We start from the raw sequence: 22,134 nt of genomic DNA, 5'->3' as shown, positions 1-22,134 counted from the left end.
AAATTCCCTGAGGATGGGCTCCACCATGAGTCTGAAAGCTTAGAAAACTAAACTTCTGGTGCCAGTGACCAACCCAGATTGGATCTTGCAGGTGAGGGAGATTGTACGCTGCAGTGGCGTGAGATTGTTCGTAATAATTTTATATATTTAACTGGGATTCCTTAACCATTTTAAAAGCCAATTATGAACTCATAGCTGCTGACTTATCATCTCTTGATTGGCACATTCTGTTCTCGGGCTGTAACGCTACAGAAGAACATTATAATGCCTTCTTGCTTGAACTTGAAAGAGTCATTAAACTATATGTTCCATTAGTAACCCCCATAAACAAAACAAAAAAAAATTACCCAAAATAATAAGAAAACTTCAATAAAAAAAATCCTTATGGCATAAAAACAAAACTAAATACGTAGCTAATTTTAAAAACCGATACAACACCTTATGCTGACAGATAAAGGCAGAATGCACCTATTACAACTGCAAGCAAGAGGAAAATCTTCTACGCACAAAATCCACCCGTGCCTTCTATATCATTGTAAACACCAAACTTAAAGACTCAAAAACCATCCCATCCCTAAAAGGTCCTAAAGGGAAAGACTATAGCGATGAAGCCATTAAGACAAACCTCTTCAACACATTCTTCAGTCTTTGTTAACAGTAATGGCTCATTCCCCACATTTCCTAATTGTATGACAACTAACTACAATGATCTACAAATTGACTTTACTGAAAATAATGTAGAAAATGCAATACACCACCTTAAACCATCCTTATCTATTGGCCCTGATGGCTTATGTGCATTCTTCTTAAAAAAGCTCTCCACTACCATAACAGAACCACTAAGCATAATATATGAGTTATCATTCAGAACCAGCTCCTTACCAAAACTATGATCTTTAGCAACAGTCATCCCTATTTTCAAAAAAGGTGACCCCTGCTTGGTTGTGTCATGTGCAAAGTTATGGAATCAAATATTAATCAATGCATTACCTTCCACCTAGTCAAACAACTTACTCTTCAATAAACAATTTGGTTTCAGAAAAAAAATGTCCTACAATTTGCAACTTCTACACTGCAAAATGGACACTTCTTGACCAGAGTAAAGCAATAGATGTAATTTACATTGACTTCTGCAAAGCATTTGACTCAATAGTACATGACAAACTACTATTAAAATTAAATTCTTATGGCATTTCTGGATCCCTTCACAAGTGGATTACTGCCTTCCTGTCAAACAGGCAACAAATGGTAAAAATAGAAAATGCCCTATCAAACCCTGCACCAGTTATCAGTGTTGTCCCACAAGGGAGCATTCTAGGACCCACACTCTTTACACTCTATATAAATGACCTTTGTGATCACCTTATTAGCAACTCTTTGCTAATAATGTAAAACTATTCAACACCACTGTCAATGCAACCATCCTTCAAAAAGACCTTGATTATGTGCCTGAATGGTCTAACAATTGGCAACTCCAAATCTCTACCAACAAATGCTCTGTCCTACACATTGGTAAAAAAAAAAATCTATATACCAAATCCAAGCTAGGCGGATATGACCTTGTTGATGACCCTCACTTTGTCAAGGACCCTGGAGTTCTCATATTGAATGATCTAAGTGCCAAAGCTCACTGCAACAATATTGCCAGAAAGGCTTTAAGAGTCATAAATTTAATTTTACGAAGCTTCTCCTCTGGTAATACTGTTTTGCTAATTAGGGCATTCAAAACCTTTGCTAGACCAATACTTGAATTCAGCTCTGCTGTCTGGAATCCGCACTGTATATCTGATGTAAATACAATTGAGCGAATCCAAAAGTATTTTACCAGAAGAGTACTACATTCCTCTGTTCACAACAGAATACCCTACAGCACCAGACTTGAGATTCTTGGCTTAGACAATCTTGAACTACACCGACTAAGATTAGACTTAGGCATAGTATATAAAATCATACGTTCAAACTAACCTCTATTGACCTCACCCCATTCCTAAAAGATCTGTAAGGGGCGTGCATAGGTGCACAATCGTGCCTACCACCCCTGTCCTATTGTCCCCAATTATTAGTTCCTATTTCTTGTATTTAAACTTACATTTATTCTTGTTTCTGTTGTATTGTAAGCTTTTGACAAATAAATAAATCAATAATAATAATAAATAATAATTGTTCTGATTGAACATTTAGAATTCAGGAGAATAATCCTAAGACAATATCTTATATGTGTGTGTATATAAAAGTCTGTAGATATCCTCAGTCATCCAGGTCATAGTTGTCCCAAAGGTGCTTTTTCAGGAGACTTGTTTTTTCTTTTGAAGACGTTTCGCTTCTCATCCAAGAAGCTTCTTCAGCTCTGACAGAATAGTGGGAACGGAAATGTATGTATACATATCTACACACCTACCCACCCACCCATATATATGTGTGTGCATGTATACATACATATGTGTGTGTTATACATGTATTATACATGCATCAACATTATATATATTAGCATACATATTTGTGTATACACACAAATACACACACGCATAGAGATGTAATATATAAGGTATATAATGTAAAGGTAAAGGTTCCCCTCACACATACATGCTAGTTGTTCCTGACTTTAGGGAGTGATACTCATCTCCGTTACAAAGCCGAAGAGCCAGCGCTGTCTGAAGATGTCTCCGTGGTCATGTGACTGGCATGACTAAATGCCAAAGGCGCACGGAACACTATTATCTTCCCACCAAAGTGGTCCCTATTTTTCTACTTGCATTTTTACATGCTTTTGAAATGCTAGGTTGGCAGAAGCTGGGACAAGTAATGGAAGCTCACTCCATTACACGGCGCTAGGGATTTGAACAATCGAACTACCCACCTTTCTGATTGACAAGCTCAGTGTCTTAGCCACTGAGTCACTGCATCCCTTATAAGGTATATTATATATTATTATTATATATAATATATAATCAACTCTTGATGATTCTATGGACAGGTCCAGGTAGCTTTCTTTAATACTGTACAGAAATGGTTTAACATTGCTTTCTTCTGGAATCCCCCTCCACACAATTTAATGGTTTAATAAACTTTTCTGCTAGTCTGCATTCCAAGTAGTAATCTTAGATAGAAATCTAAGCTTGAATATAATAGAACACTGCATTCCTGCCCTATCTCTGTAAGAAAATGTCTTTCGCACGAAAGCCATTGACTGTACTGAAAATAAGAGTCCAGGATCACCAAAGAAGACATTGTGCCAAATACACAGAAGCAAAGTATGTGGATATAAAACCAACCCTTTGGTTGATTCAAGTGTTTTGCCCTTTCTCTTTTAAGGCTACCAATGCCATTTTCCAGTTTTCCCATCAAATGCACTGAAAACATTTTTAGAAGCATTTGCCTTTCAAACCTCCATCAGCAAAACTTCAAAGATAATTTTTTTAAAAAAAAATCTGATCATAGCAAGAGATGAAGGGATGCAGGAATGCCCTTAAGCAATCTGCAGGGGTTTTGCTGTCAACAACCTGAGTATGTGTCAGAATGGTCAAAGGAGATCTATAGAACAGCTTTAGTCATATTCACCCAGTCCCCAAATGGAAAAACTTCCACTGCATGAAGAAAAATCTTCCTTAATATATATGAATTCCCTTTTTGACTCAGGAGTTAAAACATCAAACCATGTCCATCATTTTTTTTTTTTTTTGCCTAACGATCAGCATAAGCATACACAACACAAGATTTCGGATAAATGATGAAAACATATTGAAAATATAATTGCCAGGCATTTGGTCAGCATTACCTTTTTTTTTTTTTTTAGCATGCTGGGTCTTTTTAAGAGGTACTGCAACAACCCTCACCACAATGATTTGTCCATCAAACCCTCTCCATTGAAGTTAGTGATCCAGTTAGCAAAAACTAAGTGGTGAAATTTAAAACACTGAAATAATTTTTAAACTACTTCATGAATTATTTGTTCTGCCTTCAATGATAACGATATTGATATATCTAATAAGTTATATTGATGCATACTTTGAATGGGGCTTCCTATATACAAGTATTGGTACACAGTGTGCATCTGAGAAAAGATCTGTAAGCATATATAGACTGAAAGAAGATCTATGAATTCATTTATTTGATTTTTTAATCCCACTTTTATTATTTTATAATCAAGGCAGCGAACAAACATAATGCTGCTTCCTCCTTCTATTTTCCTCACAAATAAGTACCCTGTGAGGTGAGTAGGACTAAAGAACTGTGACTGCCCCAATGAATTATAAAAACACAGAGATAAATAAATATGAATATTAAATATCAGAATCCATGAACACTAGCTGGCTGTCAAACGGCATGACCCAAAGTCCCTGATCGCCAGTCGCCCGACAACAAACACCACCAGTTCAACTGAGACAAATCCAAAGTCATTGGGCATGCCAAAACCCATCAGGCATGAGAGTTCCTCAAAGCCTGGCATTCTATCAATGAGTCCATCAACAAACATATTGACTTAGAATCAGTATACAAGCCAATAAGGAAGCGGACCATCTGAATTATCAATCAATGACAGAAGTGGCCACCCTGCACTGTTGAATTTTGTGCCTCACAGCAACCAGTCAGAAATCATAAGACCAGAATCAGTCTTGTGATTCAACCATCTTGTCAATCATCAGTCAATCTTGTAATTCAACCAGTCTGAACTGACCACCCAGAACCTATATAAACCAGCAAGACATTTCACCCAAAACCCACTGAAGATGTTACCTGGTTTTGTAATAAAACATCCGGGAGCCAAGCTGCAAGCTTGGAGGACAAACCTCTGACTAAACATAAATATTTATCAAACACTTTCTATATCAAAGATAATTATAGCAAGAAAAATCTGCTCACATATGCTACATTTGAACCCAAGAAATAGATTAAAGATGCTACAAGAATTGCTTGATGACGGTTTAAGGTTGGGTGGTGAAGGTTATATTGGAAAAGAGTAAACTCAGCAGCTGGAGTGAATAATCCTTCCTTTTTCCCTCCTGGGATCCAGAGTTTTTGTGTTCCTGGAAAGACGAGTTAAAATAGGCCTACCCACTCCTTAATTGGAGAACTTGTCTCATAAAAGGGAACCATGGAGGTTGTGGATGACAGATAAACATCCAATCCCAAAGGCAATCACCTCAGAAGTGGTCTTCGGACAATAAGAAAAAACCTGCAGTTCCTGGAGCTGCAAAGACACTGAGAGACAAAGGTGGAAAACAGTCCAACCAGAGTTTGCAAAGCCAAGTCAGCCTGCCAACCAAACCAAACCCAAATCAAGTCCACTGCTTGCAGCAGCCCAAGTGTAGAGCTCTACAAATCAGTGGCAGAAACAGGACTGTGAATGGTGGGGTGGGTGTGGGGGGAGAGAAAAGCCCATTTACAAGTTCATAAAAAGGTGCAAAGGTTTTCACCTGAAAATGGATTGCATTGGCATTGTGGGAAGCCCCCCCTTCCCAGAAGAATGAAATATTTTAGGAAATATTAAAAAGGCAGAATATTATATTTCCCCTAAAAGTGAAATAGAAATCTTAAGGGAGACAGAAACTCAGTCCCATCTCCCTGTTCCCAGCAGATATTTGGTGCCCATTAAGAAAGACTGGGCCATCTGATCTACGAGACAAAAGACCTTCAGCCTCAGGGTGATGGGATTAGCCTTCACTCAAAATCCAAACCAGGACAAAGCCCTTAAGACACAATAGGGATTGCCCAACACCTTTTCAGAACACAAGCCTCCTCATTACATCATGTCAGAGAGTCCAGGCTTCAACCAAACTTAACCCAGAAAACCTAAAGAGTTAGCTATGACCCCTACAACAGCCAATAGAATTGCACAGGAACAGGAAGCTCAAGTTCAAAGCCCAAGAAAGGGTATAAAAACCTCTTACTCTCAGGCCCATGGGGTCAGCTGCCCAGGATCTCACACCCATGTGGTCCTGTTCATCAACCAACCATCTTTCCAATTAGCCTCCATGTTTCCAGTGTCTTTGTCCCTGCTTGGACCTGAACCAGATGGATATTTCTTCCAACAGCTACAAGAGCTGAAGACCCTAGGGAAGAGGAAAGATTTAAAGAGCTAAGATATAGCTGAGCTGGGCTTCAAAAGAGAGGTATAACTATATAGAAATATATAGATTAAATAAGACAAAATTAGTTGTAAACTTATAATAATAAGAAGACAATAGAATAAGATAGGAAGTAGAAGCAAGCAGAGAAATAGTATTAACTTTAAGGAATAGAAGTTCAATTTTGTACAACAAAATACCTTTTGTGGGAAAAGCAAATATAGTCTATATTCTGTACCATTTTGAGAGAAACTGCAGCATGTGGCCTTTAAGTCCTACATGTCAAATTTCTTTCATAACCTTAGCACTTGTTTTTCTTTTTTCATATGCCCATCATTTCCCCAATATTAACACATGGAATACTGTAGCGTTTGTTGCATATTTTCCTAATACATCAAGTCATAGCCCATGAAGTAGAATGGAGAAATTTCATGAGATACTGGATGTGAAGGAGAAAAGGCGGGGGGATGGTAAACATTTGTTGGTAAGTACAAGACCTCCATACTTGTTTATTTCAGACTTACTTAGAGAATACTACAACTTTTAGTAAATTGCTGCTATATTTTTTCCAGGTTATAACACTTGTTTGAAAGATCTGTAATCCCAATTAATTTGGGGACCAATCAGTTAAAATATTATAACAACATAAGAGCCACGATGGATCAGCTTGATAATACACTCCTCTTCATCTTCTTTTGTCAGACAAGCTCATAAACATGGACAGAATGGTTTTCCTAAATTCTTTCTGACAATAAAAGAACAATTTAACTCACCTTTGTTGATTTCTTAGAAGCAAATACTCCTAACTGGCTAAGGTTGCATATTGTTCATAATATAGGTAAACCTTGACTTACAACCATTCATTTAGTGATCATTTGAAGTTACAGTGGCACTGAAAAAAGTGACTTACGATCGTTTTTCACACTTATGACCATTACAGCATCCCCATGGTCACATGATCAAAATTTAGATGCTTGGCAACTGAGTCATAGTTAGTGTCTTGGTATGATGTGATCCCCTTTTGCGACCTTCTAACAAAGTCAATGGGGAAGCCAGATTCACTTACCGTCCATGTTACTTAACAGCGATTCCCGTAACAACTGTGGCAAGAAAGGTCATAAAACAGGGCAAAATTCCCTTAATTAATGTCGTACTTAGCAACAGAAATTCTGGGCTCAATTGTGGTCATAAGTCGAGGACTACCTGTATTAGATCTGGAATGAGGATATAGGCCTTCCAGATATCTTCTACAATTTTCAGCACCTCTCTCTCTCTCTTTTTTTTTTTTTTGCTCTGCTGGAAGCCATGAGAAGCTCCACCTTTGTACTAAGTTATCTTCTTCGTGGATCTTTCAACAGCAGTGGACAAATGCTCACTTCTGAAGTCACTAAAGCTGAGGAGTTCTAAACGTAATGACATTTATATTGCATTATGTCAATCACAGAGATCAATAAACAGCAGCAATAAGTCAGCAACTCTTTAACACTGAATATTTGCACTAGCATTTCTTTATCAATTTTCTATGTTTTTTTTTTTAAATTAAAACCACACAAAATCGGCTTGGCTGATTGATCTCTTCTAAGCGATGACATTTACCAAAGTTACTCTATCGAGCAGACGCATGTGAATTCTTTGTGAGATGTTCTTTTTGTATGCTGTTTTCTGTGGAGATTAGATATTGTACATAAGTGGATATTAATCAATTACTCCTTTACACTTATTACAGTATTTTTAAATTCATTATTTTTCAACAGTATTACAGTATTTTTAAATTCATTGTTTTTGGCAGCTGCAAAAGATGAAATATTCGAGTTATCCATGCCTTTTCTCCAATCAGATAATTATTCTACCTAGCAGAGAACATTTTACTCTGGGGTTTCTTGAAGTGTGGTCCTAAGACTCTGAGATCTGCAAAATCAAAATTATTTGCCTGCCTATGTTGAAAAATAATACAATATCAAAATCTCATCAAACAATCACAAGAAGCAAGAGCAGCAGTAAATGTATCAATTTTAATTTTTAATATAGTAAAGATTGATGACCTATACAAACAACAAATTTGTTGGGGTCCATAGTTTTTAAAAGTGAGAAGGGGTGCTGTGGGGAAAAAAGAGTTTAAGAAACACTGGTCTACTCGGACATGTGTTTTGTTCCAAGGATCAAATAATGCAGGTAGTGGTGCTGTTTTAGTGTCATTTAGGTAGCAATCTCTATCATTCATAGGACTCCTTTTCAACCTAAACATGTGTCTTCACAGTGAAAGCATAAAGAGACTTCAACTGAATAGAAAGTTTTGGCATTCTTTTTGCCACCATGGCCAACTACTCCAAGTTCTTCTGTTGATTTTGCTTCCAAAAATTAATGTTTAAAGAGACTAACTTAATCACTGAAGTTTATTAATTGCCAGTGATGGAGCCATGTTCCATGAATATATCAAAAGAGCCTCAACTAAAAGGTATTCCATGTCTTGTGAAAGCAAATTCCCTCAATTAATTTCACATTGGACAAAGAACAACTTTTTGCCTGACCAGCATCTTTGGCCTAGATGAGTTCTAATACAGTTGTGTCCTACCCACAGCCCATGGGTTGCAAATGGCCCCGAACAGTTAGTAATGTGGCACCACAAGATCATAAACGTTTAACATTATGTTATGTATATATTTATTTATTTAGCAAATGGCAAAATAAATAAAGATATAAATATCAATAGCATTTAGAGTTATATGCTTCATACTGATTTTCAGCCCTCTCTAAGCAGTATGTTTTCCCCAACAACCTTGGTCCTCATTTTACTGACTTGAAGGCTGAATCAACCTTGAGCCAGTCAGGATCAAACTCCTGGCAGTAAGCAGAATAAGCCTGCACTATTGCATTTTAACCACTATGCCACATATGTCTCTCTCTCTCTCTCTCTCTCCCTCCCTCCCTCCCTCTCCCTCTCTCTCTCTACACACACATTTATATATTTTATTTTTTGTATGCAGCCCAAGACAATTTCTCTTCACTCAATGCATCACAGATAAGCCAAAAGTTTGGACACCCATGTTCTAAGAACCCATCTTCTTTGTCTCTGAAGAAGTAAAAAAATGTACTTCTTTCTACTTTCTTATCACTTTGGTATCAATTTATAATGATGTACCAAAAGCAGACTTTTAAACCAAAATATCATGAAAATTGCACCAACCATAAATAAGTTAATTTTGAAAATTAAAACATGCAAATATTTTGAGGGTTCGCTTATCCCTGGGTGGCATATTTGTCATAGTATTTGATTTAAACATTCAAGGAACAGTCTTATAGGCAGGTATATATTATGTACCCAGTAACTGGGTTAGGCAATTTTTTCTTTGTTGCCACAACTGATGCAAGTCTGAAGCCTGTTGTTTTTTCTTTTTAATTAAATGTCTGCATAATTTGCTGATCATTAATAGCAATTAAGTTGACTGACTGTTGGTACTTGTCTGTATGTGTGCTTATACAAGAGACAGGTCTGTCAGAAAGAGAAAAAATAATTTCTGCCCCAACCAAGAGACAGATGGGAGGGGTCAATTCATTTTACAAATGGGGAGAGTCTTAGTTAACAGGCAATTTGGTTTGATCATTAGTTATTCAATTAATATTTATTTAATATCTTATCTTTTTCCTATACATATACATTAAAATATACCTCGATATGCATGCACATATCCAAGTATATTTCATGCACATATTTTTTGTGGGGATAGATGGAATCTCTAGGAGTGATTTTAGCTGGAGCTGGCAATGGGATTGATAACCAAGGAAACTTTAAATTTCCAAAAGATTTTTTGTGAGTGTGCATCGCCTTTTTCTGTCTAATTTTTCTATGTTTGGAGGATTATCTTAAATCCAGGTTCAAATTCTCTTGGGGGTAATTCAAACAAGACAAATCAAGGATTATGATGTTTAACAAACATTTTAAAAAGAAAGTGTTCCATAAACACTGTTCTAATTGAAGGAGCAGAACATCAGTTTGCCATAAATCAGCTAATTGGTATTAGTGCTGGTACAAAATATAAAACCAATCAATATTGTAAGAATTAATTTATATGCATAATTGTGATGCATTCAGTTCCTTATGTAGTTATGCTAACATGAAAGAAGAGCTCTTTTTTCCGGAATAATTCATATAGTATATGATGGATATTAGTGCTTGTGTGTTTCAGAGATGACCAAGAAGCCGAATATAATTCCTTGGGGTGTACTTATGCAGCATTATTGTTTGCAAACACAGCTCTTGCGTAATTGTGCATTATATTATGAGAAGACATAAGAATAAATGCTTTTCTACCCCAGGCTTCAGATATTTTTTTCTCAATGTTTATGGAGATTTCGATAATTATATCAATACCATGTCATCAAAACATTAGAATTTACAATTTGTTTAGTGTGACATTCATAACATCTCATTGTTTAGATGCAGGTTCTGGATTCTGGAACAGAATGCTAGGCTTTTGACATATCAGAGGATACTCAATCTATATATATGTTTTATTCATTTTACAATCATTTACCATGTTCAGGTTGCATTATAATCATATGATCATGCAGATATTTTGATTTTGTCCACTGGTTTGAATACATAGACATTGGAAAAATAACTCATGAATCAAGGATGGTAATGATCAGCAGGTCTGAGGTAAGCCAGAATGGAGGGAAGTGATGACAAACACCATATATGCCTGTTGGGGACATTAGATTTAAAATTTGTTGAGTGGACCATCATTATATCAAGTTCACAGGGAATTTAATATCTGTTTATAATGCCTTGATAAGATCACACTTGGAATACAACATCCAATTTTTGCAGCCACAACATTAAAAAAAAATGTTGAGACTCTAGAAAGAGTGCAGAGAAGAGCAACAAATGATAAAGGGGGCGGAGGCTAAATCATATGTCTAATCTAATAAAAAGAAGGACTAGGGGTTCATGATATAAGTGTTCCAATATTTGAGGGGCTGCCACAAAGAAAAGCGGGTCAACCTATTTCCCAAAGCACCTGAAGGCAAGATAAGAAGCAATAGATGAAAACTAATCAAGGAGAGAACCAACTGTGGAACTAAGGAGAAATTTCCTGACATTGAGAACAATTAATTAGTGACTTGTCTTTGGAAGTTGTGGGTGCTCCAACATTGGAGGTTTTCAAGAAGAGATTGGACAACCAGCTGCCTGAAATAGTATAGGATTTCCTGCTCCAGCAGTGGGGTGGACTAAAAGACCTTCAGTATCCCTTCCAACACTGTTATTCTGTTATTCTTTTCTTATCTCTCTTTAGGCCTTATAAGTGTTGAAGTACAATTGTGATTAACTAAATGAAGTATAGCTGTTTGTATATCATAACTTGGAAAATGCCTCTTTCTTTTTACTTTTTCTTTTTGAGAATGGTGCTGTGATGACCCGAGGCATGGTACAAAATCAACAAAGTAACAAAAGTAGGTAAAGTCCCTTTAATTCCTCCAATGTCCAGTTGTCATTGTCTGGAGAAAAAAACTCTCCCAAGAATTAATAAGGGCATGCACGCCCCTAACTACCTCAATTCCAACTACTGCTGGCCTTAAATGCAAGCTACTCAATGCAAGAAGCCTTGTGAATAAAATACCTGAATTTCTCCTCTTGCTAAATATGGCTAAATTCGACATCATATTTGTCTGTGAAACATGGCTCAATGCATCTCTCACTGTCTCCATTACCACAGTAAGAGACTATCATGTTTACCGATCAGATCATGAAATTCGTAGAGGAGGTGATGTTGCTATCTTCTATAAAAAGTCCCTACATCTAAAAAACATCCAAGTTACCGAAGAGCTTGCTCTTCCTGAGACCATCATCTGTGAACTATCCTTAAATATTACATTTTGATTCTTACTATGTTACAGAGCACCTGATTATGACATCGAACATGTAAACAAGCTAAATTCACTACTAACATGGGCAACATCCTGCCCACACGCTTTTATCTTTCTTGGTGACTTCAATCTACCTCATATTAACTGGACCCTAAACTGAATCCATACATGCAACCTTCTATAATGCTGTTACAAATCTGGGACTGGAACAACTAGTAACCAACAATACTAGACTTAACAACTGCCTCGATCTCATCTTCTGCAATAGTTTGAATTTATGGAATACAAACTAAAGAACCCTTTTCCAACAGTGACCACAATATGATTGACTTTTGTCTCAACATACGCCCAAAAATCATCACAATGACATAACCCCCAATTATAACTTCAAAAAAGGCAACTATGATCTTATAGACAATGATCTCTCCTTGATTGGCAATCTCTATTCACTGGATGCAATAGTGTTGAAGACCATTACAACATATTTTTACTTGAAGTCAAAAGAGTCATCAAACTATATGTACTAATAACAACTCTCAAACCAAACAAACAAAAACCAACAGATTACCCATAACAATAAGGAAACTTCAATCCAAAAAGCGATCACTCTGGCGGAAAAACACATCTGGTCATATTGCCAACTTCAAAAGCTGATACAAAAATTTATGCCAACAGATAAAGACTGAATGCACCAATTATTACACTAAACAAGAGGAAAACCTTCTACGCACCAATTCCACCCGCGCTTTTTACAATTTTGTAAACAATAAACTAAAAGACTCAAGGTCCATCCCACCCCTGATAGGACCTAATGGTAAAGACTACTATGATGACACCATTAAAGCCAACATCTTCAACACATTCTTTGGCTCAGTATTTGTAAACAGCAATGGATCATGGCCAGTATTTCCTAGCTGAACCACAGAAAACTACAATGATCTAATACATATTGATTTTACAGAAGACAATGTTGTAAAAGCACAATGCAATCTAAAAGCATCTCTATCTATTGGACCGGACAGAATATGTGCCTACTTCTTAAAAAAGCTATCCACTGCCATAGCAGAGCCTCTAAGCATAATCTTTTAAAAATCTTTCAGGACCAGCACCTTGCCTAACCTATGGTCACAAGCCACGGTCATCCCCATCTTCAAAAAGGGAGACCCCAGCCTAGTTGAAAATTACAGACCAATCTCCTTATGCTGCGTCACCTGTAAAGTCATGGAATCAATTATTAACCAATCCATTATCCTCCACTTAGAGACAAACAACCTACTCTCCAATAAACAATTTGGTTTCAGAAAAAAACTACCTGCAATCTGCAACTCTTACATTGCAAAAACATATGGACTACACAACTCGATCAGGGCAAAACAATAGATTCAATCTACATAGTCTTCCGTAAAGCCTTTGATTCAGTGGTACACAACAAACTACTCATAAAACTAAAATGTTATGGTATCTCTGGACACCTGTGTAACTGGATAGAAGCATTCCTGTCAAACAGACAACAAATGGTCAAAATTGGGAGTGTCCTATCAAAATCTGCACCTGTCAGTAGTGGTGTCCCCCAAGGCAGTGTTCTAGGATGAATTCTCTTCATACTCTACATGAAAGACCTCTGTGATCACATTAAGAACAACTGCGTTCTTTTCGCTGATGATGTAAAGCTGTTCAATACCACAGACCATACTTCTACCCTTCAAAAAGATCTTGACTGTTTATCAGAATGGTCAAACAAATGCCAACTTCAAATCTCAACAAATAAATGCTCTGTCCTACAAATTGGCAAAAAAATAATAATCAGAAAATAAAATACAAGCTGAATAGTCAAGACCTTGTTGATGATCCAAGCTCTGTAAAGGACCTTGGAATACTTGTCTCTAATGATCTAAGTGCTAGAGCCCGCTGTAACTACATAGCCAAAAAGCTGTTAAGAGTTGTTAACCTAATCTTACGTAGCTTTTTCTCTGGTAATATTACACTAATAACTAGAGCATACAAAACATTTGCAAGACCAATACTCGAATACAGCTCATCAGTCTGGAAACCTTATTACATATCTGATATTAACACAGTTGAGAATATCCAGAAATATTTCACAAGAAGAGTTCTCTACTCCTCTACTCGTTGTAGAATACCTTATGGCACCAGACTTGAAATTCTAGACCTAGAAAACCTACAACTATGCTGCCTTCAGTCCGATCTAAGTATGGTATATAAAATCATACATCGAAATGTCCCACCTGTTAATGAATACTTCGGCCTCAACCATAACAACACAAGAGCAAACAATAGATACAAACTCGAGGTTAATCGCACCAAACTTGATTGCAGGAAATACAACTTCTGCCACAGACTGGTCAGTGTCTCTACCTGACTCTGTGGTTTCTTCCTCAAACCCCAAAAACTTTAACCTTAGACTGTCTACTATTGACCTCACCCCTTTCCTAAGAGGTCTGTAGGGAGCATGCATAAGCGCACCAACGTGCCTACTGTCCCTGTCCTATTGTTTCTTTTATTTTTCTTATATGTACCCATTTCATGTCTTCATAACTATGTATATACTTATACCTATTCTCTTGTAAGCGATTGACAAATCAAAATAAATTTTTAAAAAAATAAAGAACAGTTTTCAAAGGGAAGAAATTCAGTTCGAACCCAAAGTTCATCTAAATTATAAATAAAAACCACCACAAACCATGCTGCAGCAATTAACGAGACAGGGCAGGATAAGGAATTGCAGACTTCCAAAAGATAACGAAACACACACAGTTGGGAGGATGCCAGAACCCAGATAAGATATGACAAAGATAATTCACGCTTTACTTCCAGCAAGGTGCTGTGTGCAAACATCCTTTATATCCTGTTTTCCCAGCTGCAGCTAATGAAGGGAATCAGGGCCTTTTTTCCCTCCGTAACCCATGTTGCTCCCTTATCCATTCCTCCCTGCATGCCCTAGGATGAAGAGGGGGTGGGCCTGGGTCTTCCTCTGAATGCCTAGCCAGACTATGCCCTACCCCAGTTTCCTCCACAGTCACCGGAGCCACGCTCCCTGTGGGCTGTTCGACCTCGCCCTCAGAATCAGATTCCATGGGGCATGACAGGTGCCCTCCTTCTTGTCAGCCCCCAACTGCTGTGAGCACAAAGCTTTCTCATATATTTGATAGCAGAAGGGAGTATTCTAATATCTGCTGTACTTGATCCATATTAGAGTTATTAGATGACTACTTGCATAATCCATAGCATTTTATTTCCATTGTATGCAGAGATGGGCTCTGACTGGTATAACTACCGGTTCTGTGTATTAGCATCATGCGCGCATGCGCAATTTACAACCTGCGGAGCTGCCCGTACAGCTGATCCGCACTGCGTGCAAGTGTGCAGCGGTTGGAAAAGCCCTTTTTTCCTTCTTTTTCAACCGCAGCTCTGTCGCACAAAGCAGCTGTGGTTGAAAAAGCAGGAAATAAAGGTCAGGTAAGAGCCCAGGTGGGTAGGTGGGCCACAACCAGTTCTATGTCTGCTGCTCTTCGGAGCAACTGGTTCTACAGAGGTGGACAGAACCGGTAGAAACCCACCCCTGATTGTATATATTAGATACTCACTTACAAGGTGCAGAATTCTTAATACTTTCAGTATTTAAGAATTTGGCTGGCTAGAACTGCCTGGTATTGAATCCAAATAATGACTTTTAGCAGTGTTACCCAGAGGACTTGGGAAGAAATCTCCCCTAGCATTATGGACTCCAGAAGTTTTCATCAAGCAGTGCTGGGGAATTAATCTAGCCATTTTATATGCAAAACATATCCTCTTTACTATGGTTTTCTTGATTGACCCGTATTATACTAATTCAGTTCTATATGCTAATTCTGTCACACCTTTATAAATTCCATTCCCACTGGTAGTCAAAAGCAGGGCTTCCAGGGAAAACCATCAGATGCTTACATATAGATTTGTCGTGCCTGAATAAAATATTCCAATTCCAGACAAGTGGTTTTTTCTTTGTGCTGGTTTCCCCCCCTCCTCCCACTTTGGAATTGGCAAGCTGAAAATGGAGTTGCATATCTATCAATGAAGCCTACAGAACAGGGAAGATTGGGGGAGGGGCAGCCATAATGGACAATGATACGAAGGGAGGCAACCTTTTGCAAATGATTAGATTTTTGGCAAGAGTCCTCTGTCCCTTCCTGCTGGATGAGAGGAGAAAAATAGCATAAAAAAGATGATATGTATGCAAACAGAATGACAGAGAGAATATAGGAGGTGACTAGAATGAACCAAGGGGGTGGTCAAACACATCATCAGTTTGGAGTCATCCCTCTAAGAGACCTAAGTACAGCTCACCTTGAAATCCATTGATTCATTTCTGATGCCATTTTATCCTGAGCACTAGTAGTTCAGATTCTTGTGTACAGGTAGCATGAAATAAACTTGTGGTAGTTTTTAACTTTATCCTGGTTCCTGATTTTTTGCACCTGACAAAGAAGGATGTTTGTCTCTGCTTACTCTGGCTCCAGCTCAGTTTCTCTTTGCTAGGTTCAGTGGTGGGATTTAAAATGTTTTACTACTGGTTCTGTGGGCATGGCGTGGCATGGCATGGCGTGGCTTGGTGGGTGTGGCAGGGGAAAGATACTGCAAAATCTCCATTCCCTCCCCACTCCTGGGGGAAGGTTACTGCAAAATCCCCATTCCCTCCCCACCCTACTAACCTGATTTCCAGCTCCATTCTCCTGTGCAAGGCAACAAAAAAAAACCCAGCTGATCAGCTGGGACTCAGGAGGCAGAGAATAAATGGGGGCAGGGCCAGTCGGAGGTGGTATTTGCCGGTTCTCTGAACTACTCAAAATTTCCGCTACTGGTTCTCCAGAACTGGTCAGAACCTGCTGAATACCACCTTGGCTAGGTTACACTCAAGGAGATACAATCATCTACAAAGGTTAGCTTTTCCATGTCACGAATCTACAGGAAAAACAGATTGGAGTTACTTAGATACAAGGTCAAATTTGCAGTGGTGTTAAAGTTTGAGAGGCACTGAGGCCATCCACTTCAGGAGATCTTAATCTGGCTTCCATGATTTCCATGGGTGTTAGATCACTGAACTTTCATTAACCTCCAACTGAACTGCAACTTTTTATTCCAGAATGAATGTAGAAAAAACACAATTTAAGGCCACGTTAGTTGCAGAAACCAGGAGACTAAGTTCTAATCTCACCTTAGGCACAAAGCCAGCTGGCTGACCTTGGGCTAGTCACTCTTCCTCAGCCCTAAGAAGTAGGGAAAAGCAAGCCACTTTTGAAATCTTGCCAAGAAAACGGCAAGTAGCCATGAGCTTAGACTGACTCCAAAGCATACACACAGAAACACAAACATGTTTGTTAAATTCAGAAAGTCTTACTTTCTAAATTTATTGGAAATTTTAAAAAATACTTTGATAATTGCATTTGAATATAACTGGTTCCCTCTGTCATTCTCATCCTGTACCTACAATTCTATTTCATGCATTTCCTTACCGTTTTCTGCGAAAGGTTACCCCAGACTCTCTCCATGACACAAAACGGTTAAGAATGCCTGTTCCCCAACATACTTCAACCACTTAGTTGTTCTTCTCAAAGACCCATTGGCTAAGATTGGTGCAAGCCGATAAGTCTCTCATAATGCTGGAAGTGGCATGAGATCAGTAGAAAACAAACATTCCATAAAGCATCAATATTTCTATCATACCCTTCTCAGGTCACCAGACAGAATAAGGATGTGACCCATTTCAGGACTTTCATTTTAGATCTGGCTTTATTCTTTATGTAACCTGATGAGAAATATTAGTAGCCAGCAATCTAAAAAAAAAAAAATCTAATACAGATATTCAAGGATGCAAGCAAACAAACAGCATCTCTTCTACCATTTTTCTATTAATCCATTTTTCTACTAAAGCCTTGCCTTGGTGTGCTTTAAGGTATGTCTTTGACTCTTGGGACAAAAAAGTGGAAGAAGTGGATCTTTTGTAGGAGATGACCAGGCTGAGCCTGAGAGAAGGATCAGTCTCCTTTCACGCCCACCAGATATCTAAGGCCTGCCCACCTTGAATGATGTTGACTCTTATCTACCACCAATTTGCTTTGAGAGTGCTAATTCAGATTCCTGTAGAGAGCTTAAGCTTGCAATCAACCTTTATATTCATTTGAGCTGGTTGGACTCCTGATTTTCTCCACAGCTTGAACCTTTGATTGGAAGATAAACTGGGACTTGAATTCAAGATAAGCAAGGGGAAAACTTCTGTATCCCCACAGCCGGCTAATTTGAGGCCTGCTCCTTCCCAAACCCCCATCTCAAGTGATCCTGAAGGTCAGGATACCCTTGGGATACCCTCAGAGAATTGAGGAGATCATAGGTGACCATAGTACCTCATTTAGAGGTTGCTGGACTACATTTCATTGCTAACATTACCCAAGTAGAACAAATGGATCTAGCATAAACTAGAACATTAAGCTTACAATTTTTCCCTTAGATCATCTCTGTCCTGAAAGTAATGAATGCCTTTATGACTATTTTTGCATTGCCTTTGGTTGTTTCAGTGAGTAACTGTGGTCTCTGATTAACATTTTGTAATGATTTCAGAGCATCTATGCTTATAAGGAAACCAGGGCACAGAAGAACACATCATGGTTTATTTTACTGATGTGGATTTCTATTGGTCCTGAAGGACGAACTTACTGAGGTAGGAAGACAATTTGAAGGGGTTCAATGCAGAAGAATATGATTAGTTAATTAGCAGCATCTATTAACATTGGCGCTATATATAAACTGATGTGGAGCTTAACAATGGCGTTATTAATCATGTCTTAATGTAAATGCGTAAAGAGCTTGCTGCTTTGTAATGTTCTTTGCAAATAGTCCCTGTGGGAATTGCAACTTTATTTCATTAAAATGCCTGCCTGCTGTTAATTGATCTTAGAAAAACACGAACAAATTAACTATGCTTTGGGAGGGATTGGTACAAATTTATCAGTTCACTTGTGCTTCAGTGCCACAGATGAAGAAAACTATGGATCACATTTTATCTCCTGTAATAGCCTGCTCTGTAATATGGACATGATGACCTGGTTTAATTAACAACTCTTGGAGAAAACATTTGGTGTTCTGGAGTTGGTGTTTTTTGTTTCTTTTTCAAAACAAAACAGACATATTGTTTGCAAACGGTAGTGTTTTTCCTACCAGCAGGGACACAGTAGGAGTCGAGGGTCATGGGAAATTAATTGCAAGTTTTATTGACTCCTCTTATGTGAAAAATATAAACATTACCAAATGATCAGAATTAAGATTGGTTGATTTTTGGAAAACCTTGTTTAATATTTCGTTTAAATATGAACAAAAAATCCTAAGCTACTATATATACATATATGTGTATGTGCATGTGAAAGAGAGATATATACAGAGAAAAAAAGAACACAGAGAGAGAGAGAGAGAGAGGAGAGAGAGAGAGAAAGAGAAAGAAAGAGAGAGAGAGGAAAAACCAAGAGAAAATATCATTGCCAATAAAGAAACATACCAAATAAAGCTTCCATAATAAAAGAGGAGAAAGATTTATAATCATTAAGTAATAATCACATTCCACGGGGAAATGCATCTTGGCAATCTGAATTGCATTATATACAGAGCATAACTTAAAAGCCTTTTTAATTAAATAAAGATTTAACAGATAGAATAAACAAAAGCAAGCAAGCAAATAAAGAAAAGCATTGGTCAATTCATTCAGAGCTGTAAACCTCACTACATGGCAATACACACACACAAAAGGGCAAAGGGTAAACCTCATCACACTGAACCTGTCTCTGAGAGCAAAGGTTTGGGTTAAAGGAGAAATCAGATTTGCTAGAGGCTTCTGACTACACACTTCTAGATTCAGTCCAGCATCTGGGGTTGTACAAATAGAGTTGTAGTTAAAACACCAGTGTAGTTTTGGCAATGAGTAGGGGAGCCAATATTAAGTTTACTTGTTGTTTCTTCTCCTTTTCTCAGAGTTGATTACTATTAGAGCCTCCTTTCTGCTAATTATATTACACAGTTTATTTATTTACTTATTTTAATCCAGCCTATTATTTTTATGAATAATTCAAGGCACTAAACTTACCTGATATTCCTCCCTCCCTCGAGTTTCCCCTACAACAACCCTGTGGTGCTGGCTGGACTGAGAGAGAGAGTGACTGGCCCAAAGTCACCCAGCCAACTTTCATATGTAAGCACGGGTGGGATCCTACTGGCATAACAAATGGGTTTAATGAGCGCATGCAGCTTGCCAAACATGCGCTGTATGTGCGTGCACACTATTTACAAATGACTGGCTCCACAAGCATTCACCTTCTCCTGCTGATGATCAGCACTCAGCTGTGCCGTGCAGAGCAGCTGAGGAGGAAAAAGCAGGGAATAAAGCACAGCTTAGAGCCCGGGCAGGTGGGTGGGCCAAACAGAAGACCAGAAGATTGTCATAGCAAACCGGCTTGGTGTCAGTTGCTCTTCAGAGCTACCAGTTCTATAGAACCGGGCTGAACCGGTAGAATCCCACCACTGTATGTAAGGTAAAACTAAAACTCGTGGTTTCCCAGTTTCTAGCTTGATGCCTTAACCACTAGAGCACACTGGGCGAGGGGTGTGGATGACTGATGGATTTCATATAAGCTATATGCATATTTTTAGAGCCAGTCTGGTCTAATGGTTAAGGCAACAGGCTAGAAAGCAAGAGATCATGAGTTCAAGTCCCACCTAAGTCATGAAAGTCAGCTGGGTGACTTTGGTCCAGTCACTCTTTCTCAGGCCAACTCACTTCACAGTGGTGGTGTTTGGGGGAAATGGGAGGAGGAAGGTGTGTTGGATATGTTCACCACCTTGAGTTATTTTTTAAAAATAATAAAGGTGGGACAAAAATAATCAATAAGTAAATATTCCTTCTCCCTTCTCTACATGGAATGAAATCTGCCATTTTGTTGTCTCTAATATGAACCCTAATCTCTTCTCAGTCAAAGCTCTAATGGATATATATGATTTTTTTTTTTCATTTTTCATTGTTGGATTTCCATTTTCCATTCCAGTCCTGGAAATAACAAAAATTGCAGCAAATTCGCATTCTTCTTTTTGTAGTTGTCCCTTGTTACATCAAAGCAACCAAAGTACTGGATGTAATGGCATGTTATAGTCTGAATTTTCTTACATTAACTATCATATTTTTCTGAAAGGAATATTAGGTTCTTTTCTCAAATAATTTACTGTTTTTAAATGGGGGACTTGTCTTAAAATACTGTGAAAAGACAGTAATAGAGGGAAACACGAGTTCTTTCTTTGAAATCTTCCTTTGGGATGAGAGATTGCTTTGAATTCAGAATATCTTTCTTCTGAACATATAACTTCCTTCCAGAAGGTCACAACTTAAGGATGTTAATCGTATAGATACAATGCATTTCTCAACCAATTAATAAACAGAGATATTCATATTCACACATGCATACCAAGGCCTACTGTGCTAGTTCATTGTAGCAAGGTGGGTGGAAGTAGAGAGCCAACCCAAATTATTAAAATCCCACTCAGTGGTCCACACTCCCATTTTGGAAATATGCTTTTACCAAGGTTACAGGGACTGATCAATTCACCAACAAAAATATGGCAAGCAATAAAAGAAGAACCAATCTATACCATAAAATTGGGAAAACAACGCGGTAGCTAATAAAGTGAAAGAAGCCAATCTTTATTTGAATACTGAAAGAAAAAAAAGGGATTTCAGCAAATGTGTAAACTATTGTACGTTTTCATATGCTAGCAAAATAATTGATCATCCAATGCAGATTAGAGCCCCACAAGGAAAAATGGGGGTGCTTGATGTTGAACTGGCTTTACAGTTCAACACTGTAAGAAAAACTTAAGGAATCAGAAAGATTGTTGCTGATGTATGGTGGATAGCTGAGCAAGGCAAGAATACCTGAAAGAAATCAATATGTGCTTCATTATAGAAAAACCTTTGATTGTGTTGATCATATCAATCCTTGGAATGTGCTAAGAAAAATAGGAATCCCAGAATAATTCATTGTCCTTATGCAGAATATAAGTCGGGAAGTCACAATATATACAGGAAATTGACTGACTTTAGGTTAGCAAAAGCATAAGACAAGGGCAGGGCAGGGCAGATAGGGTGTCTACACAAAAACAATATCTGTCAACTCTG

This window comes from Pseudonaja textilis, chromosome 3, assembly GCF_049901715.1.
Source record: "Pseudonaja textilis isolate UNSWEBS1 chromosome 3, rPseTex1.2, whole genome shotgun sequence".
Classification (NCBI taxonomy): domain Eukaryota; kingdom Metazoa; phylum Chordata; class Lepidosauria; order Squamata; family Elapidae; genus Pseudonaja; species Pseudonaja textilis.
Note: the sequence above shows the minus strand (reverse complement) of the source record.